We start from the raw sequence: 11,001 nt of genomic DNA, 5'->3' as shown, positions 1-11,001 counted from the left end.
CAAACATGCCACTATTTTGCCCATTTGCAAAAAACTGACATAATTAATCATAGATGATTGTAATGTGATTTATCATGCATAACGGGCTATATTTTTGTATGAAATGACTTATGCATTGCAATTCAACACTTAGTTGAAAATCCTCTGCCACCAATTGTTCACGACGATTGCAAAAATTGAGATATAAAAACGAAAAGGTGCTTACAATCCCTAAAAATTACAGACACTCTTTGGAATTATCTCTCTCTACATATGTGCATTGTGCATTTCCATTTTAGATGTACACATTTTTCCTAAATCAAAACTTGGAGTTTTTCGCTCTCCCTTCATCCCGTAAACAAAAAAGGCAAATAGATCACAGCAGAATGAAAATTTCATAGTTGATGTACGGAAAAATTTTAAAACAATAAAAAAATTAAATGAAGAAAATTTATTCACACACCACAAATGAACACAAAAGTTTTGTTATCCAAGTTTGGGCAATTCCACTAGTCCAAAACTAATATCTTGGAAGTTTACATGATGGAGATTTTTTCTACACATGTATTAAAAATGGATATGCATGTCAGAAACATGTTAAAGATTCAAATGACCCATGGATCCAAAACTTTTAAAGAGAATACCAAACGCTCATTAAATTCACAAGTGAACATGCGGTGGGATATTTGCCCGAGTCAAACAAGCCATTATTTTGCCCATATTCAAAAAGTTGAGCCAACAATCTTAGGTGATTGTAAAGTGATTTGTCATACGTAACGGGTTATATTTTTGTAAGATATGACTTATGGATTTGAAGTCAACACTCAGTTAAAAATCCCCCGCCTCCTCCGTTTCCCGACGATTGCAAAACCTTAGATATAAAAACGAAAAAGTGCATACGATCCCTAAAACATACAGACACTCTTTGGAAATATCTCTCTCTACATTTTTTCATCGTGCATTTCCATTTTAGATGTACACTTTTTTCTTAAATCAGAACTTTGAGTTTTCGCTCCCCCTTCATCCCGTAAACAAAAAAGGCAAAAAAGATCACATCAAAATAAAAATTTTATAGTTGATGTGTGGAAAATATTTAAAATAATAACTAATGTAAATAAAAAATATCTATTCACACACCACAAATGAACACAAATGTTTTGTTATCCAAGTTTTGGAAATTCCATTAGTCCAACCCTATTAAGCTTGGAATTTTACATGAAGGAGATTTTTTCTACACAAGTTTTAAAAATGGATATGCATGCTTGAAACATGTTAAAGATTCAAATGACCTATGGATCCAAAGCTTTTAAAGAGAATTACAAACGCTCATTAAATTCTCAAGTGAACATGCAGTGGGATATTTACCCGAGTCTAACAAGTCACTATTTTGCCCATTTTTAAAAAAATTGATCTAATAATCATAAATGATTGTAAATTGATTTATCATGTGTAACGGGCTATATTTTTGTATGAAATGACTTATGGATTGCAATTCAACACTCAGTTAAAAATCCTCTGCCACCAATTTTTCCCGACGATTGCAAAACCTGAGATATAAGAACTAAAAAGAGCTTACAATCCCTAAAAATTACAGACACTTTTTAGAATTATCACTCCCTACAATTTTGCATTGTGCTTTTCCATTTTAGATGTACACTTTTTTCTTAAATCAAAACTTTGACTTTTCGTTCTCCCTTCATCCCGAAAACAAACAAGGCAAAAAGCTTACAACAAAATGAAAATTTTATAGTTGATGTATGCAAAAAGTTTAAGACAATAACAAATACAAATAAAGAAAATTTATTCACCCAACACAAATGAACACAAAATTTTTGTTATCCAATTTTGGGAAATTCCACTAGTTTAACCCTAAAAGGTTTGAATTTTGCAAGAAAGAGATTTTATCCACACATGTTTTAAAAATGGATATGCATGTTTGAAACATGTTAAATATGCAAATGAGCTATGGATGCAAAGCTTTTAAAGAGAATAACAAACGCTCATTAAATTCTCTAGCGAACTTGGCATGGGATATTTACCCTAGTCAAACATGCCATTATTTTCCCATTTACAAAAAGCTGACATAATTAGTCATAGATGATTGTAATGTGATTTATCATGCGTAACGGGCTATATTTTTTTATGAAATGACTTATGGATTGCTATTCAACACTCAGTTAAAAATCCACCACAACCCATTTTTCCTGACGATTGCAAAACCGTAGATATAAAAACGAAAATGTGCTTACAATCCCTAAAAATTACAGACACTCTTTGGAATTATCTCTCTCTACATATGTGCATTGTGCATTTCCGTTTTAGATGTACACATTTTTCTTAAATCAAAACTTCGAGTTTTTCGCTCTCCCTTCATCCCGTAAACAAAAAAGGCAAAAAGATCACTGCAAAATGAAAATTTCATAGTTGATATAAGAAAAAAGTTTAAAAAAATAAAAAAAGTAAATGAAGAAAATTTATTCACACAACACAAATGAACACAAAATTTTTGTTATTCAAGTTTGGGAAATTCCACTAGTCCAAAACTAATATCTTGGAATTTTACATGAACGAGATTTTTTTTACACACGTTTTAAAAATGGATATGCATGCCAGAAACTTGTTAAAGATTCAAATGACCTATGGATCCAAAGCTTTTAAAGAGAATAACAAACGCTCATTAAATTCTCAAGTGAACGTGCGGTGGGATATTTGCCCGAGACAAACGAGCCGTTATTTTGCCCATATTCAAAAAGTTGAGCTAACAATCATAGATGATTGTAAAGTGATTTGTCATTGGTAACGGGCTATATTTTTGTATGAAATGACATATGGATTTGAAGTAAAAACTCAGTTAAAAATCGCCCGCCTCCCTCGTTTCTCGACGATTGCGTAACCTTAGATATAAAAACGAAAAAGTCCATACGATCTCTAAAACATACAGACACTCTTTGGAAATATCTCTCTCTACATTTGTGCATTGTGCATTTCCATTTTAGATGTACACTTTTTTCTTAAATTAGAACTTTGAGTTTTCACTCTCCCTTGATCCCGTAAAAAAAAAAAGGCAAAAAAGATCACAACAAAATAAAAATTTTATAGGTTATGTGTGGGAAATATTTAAAATAATAAATAATGTAAATAAAAGATATCTATTCACACACCACAAATGAACACAAATAATTTATTATCCAAGTTTGGGAAATTTCATTAGTCCAACCCTATTAAGCTTGGAATTTTACATGAAGGTGATTTTTTCTACACATGTTTTAAAAATGGATATGCATGCTTGAAACATGTTAAAGATTCAAATGACCTATGGATCCAAAGCTTTTAAAGAGAATAACAAACGCTCATTAAATTCTCAAGTGAACGTGCGTTGGGATATTTACCCGAGTCTAACAAGTCATTATTTTGCCCGTTTTCAAAAAGATTGATCTAACAATCATAGATGATTGTAAAGTGATTTATCATGCGTAACGGGCTATATTTTTGTATGAAATGACTTATGGATTGCAATTCACAACTCAGTTAAAAATGCTCTGCAACCAATTTTTCCCAACGATTGCAAAACCTGAGATATAAAAACTAAAAATAGCTTACAAATACAATCCCTAAAAATTACAGACACACTTTGGAATTATCTCTCCCAACAATTGTGCATTGTGCTTTTCCATTTTAGATATACACTTTTTTCTTAAATCAAAACTTTGACTTTTCGCTTTCCCTTCATCCCAAAAACAAACAAGGCAAAAAGCTTACAACAAAATGAAAATTTTATAGTTGATGTATGGAAAAAATTTAAAACAATAACAAACATAAATAAAGAAAATTTATTAACCCAACACAAATGAAAACAAAAGTTTTGTTATCCAATTTTGAGAAATTCCACTAGTTTAACCCTAATAGCTTGCAATTTTGCAATAAAGAGATTTCATCCACACATATTTTAAAAATGGATATGCATGTTTGAAAGATGTTAAAGATGCAAATGAGCTATGGATGCAAAGCTTTTAAAGAGAATAACAAACGCTCATTAAATTCTCAAGTTAACTTGGCGGGGGATATTTACCCGAGTCAAATATGCCAATTTTTTTCCCATTTGCAAAATGCTAACATAATTAATCATTGATGATTGTAATGTGATTTATCATGCGTAACAGGCTATATTTTTGTATGAAATGACTTATGGATTGCAATTCAACACTCAGTTAAAAATCCTCTGCCACCAATTTTTCCCAATGATTGCAAAACCTGAGATATAAAAACTAAAAAGAGCTTACAATCCCTAAAAATTACAGTCACTCTTTGGAATTATCTCTCCCAACAATTGTGCATTGTTCTTTTCCATTTTAGATGTACACTTTTTTCTTAAATCAAAACATTGACTTTTTGCTCTCCCTTCATCCCGAAAAAAAACAAGGGAAAAAGCTTACCACAAAATGAAAATTTTATAGTTGATGTATGGAAAAAATTTAAAACAATAACAAATATAAATAAATAAAATTGATTCACCCAACACAAATGAACACAAAAGTTTTGTTATCCAATTTTGGGAAATTCCACTAGTTTAACCCTAATAGCTTGGAATTTTACAAGAAAGAGATTTCATCCACACATGTTTTAAAAATGGATATGCATGTTTGAAAGATGTTAAAGATGCAAATGAGCTATGGATGCAAAGCTTTTAAAGAGAATAACAAACGCTCATTAAATTCTCAAGTGAACTTGGCGTGGGATATTTACCCAAGTCAAATATGCCATTATTTTTCCCATTTGCAAAAAGCTAACATAATTAATCATAGATGATTGTAATGTGATTTATCATGCGTAAAGGGCTATATTTTGTATGAAATGACTTATGGATTGCAATTCAACACTCAGTCAAAAATCCTCTGCAACCCATTTTTCCCGACGATTGCGAAACCTGAGATATAAAAACGAAAACGTGCTTACAATCCCTAAAAATTACAGACACTCTTTGGAATTATCTCTCTCTACATATGTGCATTGTGCATTTCCTTTTTAGATGTACACATTTTTCTTAAATCAAAACTTCGAGTTTTTCGCTCTCCCTTCATCCCGTAAACAAAAAAGGCAAATAGATCACAACAAAATGAAAATTTCGTAGTTGATGAACGGAAAAAGTTTAAAACAAAAAAAAAACTAAATGGAGAAAATTTATTCACACACCACAAATGAACACAAAAGTTTTGTTATCCAAGTTTGGGAAATTCCACTAGCCCAAAACTTATATCTTGGAATTTTACATAAAGGAGATTTTTTCTACACATGTTTTAAAAATGGATATGCATGCCAGAAACATTTTAAAGATTCAAATGACCTATCGATCCAAAGCTTTTAAAGATTATAACAAACGCTCCTTAAATTCTCAAGTGAACGTGCAGTGGGATGTTTGCCCGGGTCAAACAAGCCATTATTTTGCCCATATTCAAAAAGTTGAGCTAACAATCATAGATGATTGTAAAGTGATTTGTCATGCGTAATGGGCTATATTTTAGTAAGAAATGACTTATGGATTTGAAGTCAACACTCAGTTAAAAATCGCCCGCCTCCCCCGTTTCCCGACGATTGCAAAACCTTAGATATAAAAATGAAAAAGTGCATACAATCCCTAAAACATACAGACACTCTTTGGCAATATCTCTCTCTACAATTGTGCATTGTGCATTTCCATTTTAGATGTACACTTTTTTCTTAAATAAGAACTTTGAGTTTTCGCTCCCCCTTCATCCCGTAAAAAAAAATGCAAAAAAGATCACAACAAAATAAAATTTTTATAGTTGATGTGTGGAAAATATTTAAAATAATAACTAATGTAAATAAAAAATATCTATTCACACACCACAAATGAACCCAAAAGTTTTGTTATCCAAGTTTGAGAAATTCCATTAGTCCAACCCTATTAAGCTTGGAATTTTGCAAGAAAGAGATTTCGTCCACACATGTTTTAAAAATGGATATGCATGTTTGAAACATGTTAAAGACGCAAATGAGCAACGGATGCAAAGCTTTTAAAGATAATAACAAACGCTCATTAAATTCTCAAGTGAACTTGCGGTGGGATATTTACCCGAGTCAAACAAGCCATTATTTTGCCCATTTGCAAAAAGCTGACATAATTAATCATAGATGATTGTAATGTGATTTATCATGCTTAACGGGCTATATTTTTGTATGAAATAACTTATGGATTACAATTCAACACTCAGTTAAAAATCCACCGCAACCCATTTTTCCCGACGATTGTAAAACCTGAGATATAAAAACGAAAAGGTGCTTACGATTTCTAAAAATTACAGACACTCTTTGGAATTATATCTCTCTACATATGTGCATTGTGCATTTCCGTTTTAGATGTACACATTTTTCTTAAATCAAAACGTCGAGTTTTTCGCTCTCCCTTCATCCCGTCAACTAAAAATGCAAATAGATTACAGCAACATGAAAATTTCATAGCTGATGTACGGAAAAAGTTTAAAACAATAAAAAAAGTAAATGAAGAAAATTTATTCACACACCACAAATGAACAAAAAAGTTTTGATATCCAAGTTTGGGAAATTCCACTAGTCCAAAACTACTATCTTGGAATTTTACATGAAGAAGACTTTTTCTACACATGTTTTTAAAATGGCTATGCATGCCAGAAACATGTTAAAGATTCAAATGACCTATGGATCCAAAGCTTTTAAAGATAATAACAAACGCTCATTAAATTCACAAGTGAACGTGCGGTGGGATATTTGCCCAAGTCAAACAAGCCATTATTTTGCCCATATTCAAAAAGTTGAGCTAACAATCATAGATGATTGTAAAGTGATTTGTCATGGGTAACGGGCAATATTTTTGTAAGAATTGACTTGTGGATTTGAAGTCAACATTCAGTTAAAAATCGCCCACCTCCCCCGTTTCCCGACGATTGCAAAACCTTCGATATAAAAACGAAAAAAGTGCATACGATCCCAAAAACATACAGACACTCTTTGGAATATCTCTCTCTACATTTTTGCATTGTGCATTTCCATTTTAGATGTACACTTTTTTATTAAATCATAACTTTGAGTTTTCTCTCCCCCCTTCATCCCGTAAACAAAAAAGGCAAAAAAGATCACAACAAAAGAAAAATTTTATAGTTGATGTGTGGAAAATATTTGAATAATAACGAATGAAAATAAAAAATATCTATTCACACACCACAAATGAACACAAAAGTTTTGTTATCCAAGTTTGGGAAATTCCATTAGTCCAACCCTATTAAGCTTGGAATTTTACATGGAGGAGATTTTTTCTACACATGTTTTAAAAATGGATATGCATGCTTGAAACATGTTAAAGATTCAAATGACCTATGGACCCAAAGCTTTTAAAGAGAATAACAAACGCTCGTTAAATTCTCAAGTGAATGTGCGGTGGGATATTTGCTCGAGTCATACAAGCCATTAGTTTGCCCATATTCAAAAACTTGAGCTAACAATCATAGATGATTGTAAAGTGATTTATCATGCGTAACGGGCTATATTTTTGTATGAAATGACTTATGGATTGCAATTCAACTCTCAGTTAAAAATCCAATGCCACCAATTTTTGCCGATGTTTGCAAAACCTGAGATATAAAAACCAAAAAGAGCTTACAATCCCTAAAAATTACAGACACTCTTTGGCATTAACTCTCCCTACAATTCTGCATTGTTCTTTTCCATTTTAGATGTACACTTTTTTCTTAAATCAAAACTTTGACTTTTTGCTCTGCCTTCATCCCGAAAACAAACAAGGCAAAAATCTTACAACAAAATAAAAATTTTATAGTTGAAGTATGGAAACAATTTAAAACTATAACAAATATCAATAAAGAAAATTTATTCACCCAACCCAAATGAACACAAAAGTTTTGTTATCCAATTTTGGGAAATTCCACTAGTTTAACCCTAATAGCTTGGAATTTTGCAATAAAGAGATTTCATCCACACATGTTTTAAAAATGGATATGCATGTTTGAAAGATGTTAAAGATTCAAATGAGCTATGGATGCAAAGCTTTTAAAGAGAAGAACAAACGCTCATTAAATTCTCAAGTGAACTTGGCGTGGGATATTTACCCGAGTCAAATATGCCATTATTTTGCCCATTTGAAAAAGCTGACATAATTAATCATAGATGATTTTAATGTGATTTATCATGCGTAACGGGCTATATTTTTGTATGAAATGACTTATGGATTGCAATTCAACACTCAGTTAAAAATCCTCTGCCACCAATTTTTCCGGACGATTGCAAAACCTGAGATATAAAAACTAAAAAGAGCTTACAATCCCTAAAAATTACAAACACTCTTTGGAATTATCTCTCCCAACAATTGTGCATTGTGCTTTTCCATTTTAGATATACATTTTTTTCTTAAATCAAAACTTTGACTTTTCGCTCTCCCTTCATCATGAAAACAAACAAGGCAAAAAGCTTACCACAAAATGAAAATTTTATAGTTGATGTATGGAAAAAATTTAAAACAATAAAAAATATAAATAAATAAAATTTATATACCCAACACAAATGAACACAAAAGTTTTGTTATCCAATTTTTGGAAATTCCACTAGTTTAACCCTAATAGCTTGGAATTTTGCAAGAAAGAGATTTCATCCACACATGTTTTAAAAATGGATATGCATGTTTGAAATATGTTAAAGATGCAAATGAGCTATGGATGCAAAGCTTTTAAAGAGAATAACAAACGCTCATTAAATTCTCAAGTGAACTTGGCGTGGGATATTTACCCGAGTCAAATATGCCATTATTTTTTCCAATTGCAAAAAGTTAACATAATTAATCATAGATGATTGTATTGTGATATATCATGCGTAACGGGCTATATTTTTTATGAAATGACTTATGGATTGCAATTCAACACTCAGTCAAAAATCCTCCGCAACCCATTTTTCCCAACGATTGCAAAACCTGAGATATAAAAACGAAAACGTTCTTACAATCCCTAAAAATTACAGACACTCTTTGGAATTATCTCTCTCTACATATGTGCAATGTGCATTTCCTTTTTAGATGTACACATTTTTCTTAAATCAAAACTTCGAGTTTTTCGCTCTCCCTTCATCCCGTAAACAAAAATGGCAAATAGGTCACAGAAAAATGAAAATTTCATAGTTGATGTACGGAAAAAGTTTAAAACTATAAAAAAACTAAATGAAGAAAATTTATTCACAAACCACAAATGAACACAAAAGTTTCGTTATCCAAGTTTGGGAAATTCCACGTGTCCAAAATTAATATCTTGGAATTTTACATATAGGAGATTTTTTCTACACATGTTTTAAAAATGGATAAGCATGCCAGAAACATGTTAAAGATTCAAATGACCTATCGATCCAAAGCTTTTAAAGAGAATAACAAACGCTCCTTAAATTCTCAAGTGAACGTGCGGTGGGATATTTGCCCGAGTCAAACAAGCCATTATTTTGCTCATATTCAAAAAGTTGAGCTAACAATCATAGATGATTGTAAAGTGATTTGTCATGCGTAACGGGCTATATTTTTGTAATAAATGACTTATGGATTTGGAGTCAACACTCAGTTAAAAATCGCCCGCCTCCCCCGTGTCCTGACGATTGCAAAACCGTACATATAAAAACGTAAGAGTGCATACGATCCCAAAAACATACAGACACTCTTTGGCAATATCTCTCTCTACATTTGTGAATTGTGCATTTCCATTTTAGATGTACACTTTTTTCTTAAATCAGAACTTAGAGTTTTCGCTGCCCCTTCATCCCGTAAAAAAAAAGGCAAAAAAGATCACAACAATAAAAAAAATTTACAGTTGATGTATGGAAAATATTTAAAATAATAACTAATGTAAATAAAAAATATCTATTCACACACCACAAATGAACACAAAAGTTTTGTTATCCAAGTTTGGCAAATTCGATTAGTCCAACCCTATTAAGCTTGGAATTTTGCAAGAAAGAGATTTCATCCGCACATGTTTTAAAAATGGATATGCATTTTTGAAACATTTTAAAGACGCAAATGAGCTACGGATGCAAAACATTTAAAGAGAATAACAAACGCTCATTAAATTCTCAAGTGAACTTGCGGTGGGATATTTACCCGAGTCAAACATGCCATTATTTTGCCCATTTGCAAAAAGCTAACATAATTAATCATAGATGATTTTAATGTGATTTATCATGCTTAACGGGCTATATTTTTGTATGAAATAACTTCTGGATTACAATTCAACACTCAGTTATAAATCCTCCGCAACCCATTTTTCCCGACGATTGCAAAACCTGAGATATAAAAACGAAAAGGTGCTTACGATTCCTAAAAATTACAGACACTCTTTGGAATTATATCTCTCTACATATGTGCATTGTGCATTTCCGTTTTAGATGTACACATTTTTCTTAAATCAAAACGTCGAGTTATTCGCTCTCCCTTCATCCCGTCAACTAAAAATGCAAATAGATTACAGCAACATGAAAATTTCATAGTTGATGTACGGAAAAATTTTAAAACAATAAAAAAAGTAAATGAAGAAAATTTATTCACACACCACAAATGAACAAAAAAGTTTTGATATCCAAGTTTGGGAAATCCCACTAGTCCAAAACTACTATCTTGGAATTTTACATGAAGAAGACTTTTTCTACACATGTTTTTAAAATGGCTATGCATGCCAGAAACATGTTAAAGATTCAAATGACCTATGGATCCAAAGCTTTTAAAGATAATAACAAACGCTCATTAAATTCTCAAGTGAACGTGTGGTGGGATATTTGCCCAAGTCAAACAAGCCATTATTTTGCCCATATTCAAAAAGTTGAGCTAACAATCATAGATGATTGTAAAGTGATTTGTCATGCGTAACGGGCTATATTTTTGTAAGAATTGACTTATGGATTTGAAGTCAACACTCAGTTAAAAATCGCCCGCCTCCCCCATTTCCCGACGATTGCAAAACCTTCGATATAAAAACGAAAAATGTGCATACG

This window comes from Aristolochia californica, unplaced genomic scaffold, assembly GCF_029961685.1.
Source record: "Aristolochia californica isolate CCGP_79_NKW_82.1479 unplaced genomic scaffold, dmAriCali1.0.hap1 SCAF_7, whole genome shotgun sequence".
In the NCBI taxonomy this organism is placed as follows: domain Eukaryota; kingdom Viridiplantae; phylum Streptophyta; class Magnoliopsida; order Piperales; family Aristolochiaceae; genus Aristolochia; species Aristolochia californica.
This window is presented reverse-complemented; position numbering follows the sequence as displayed.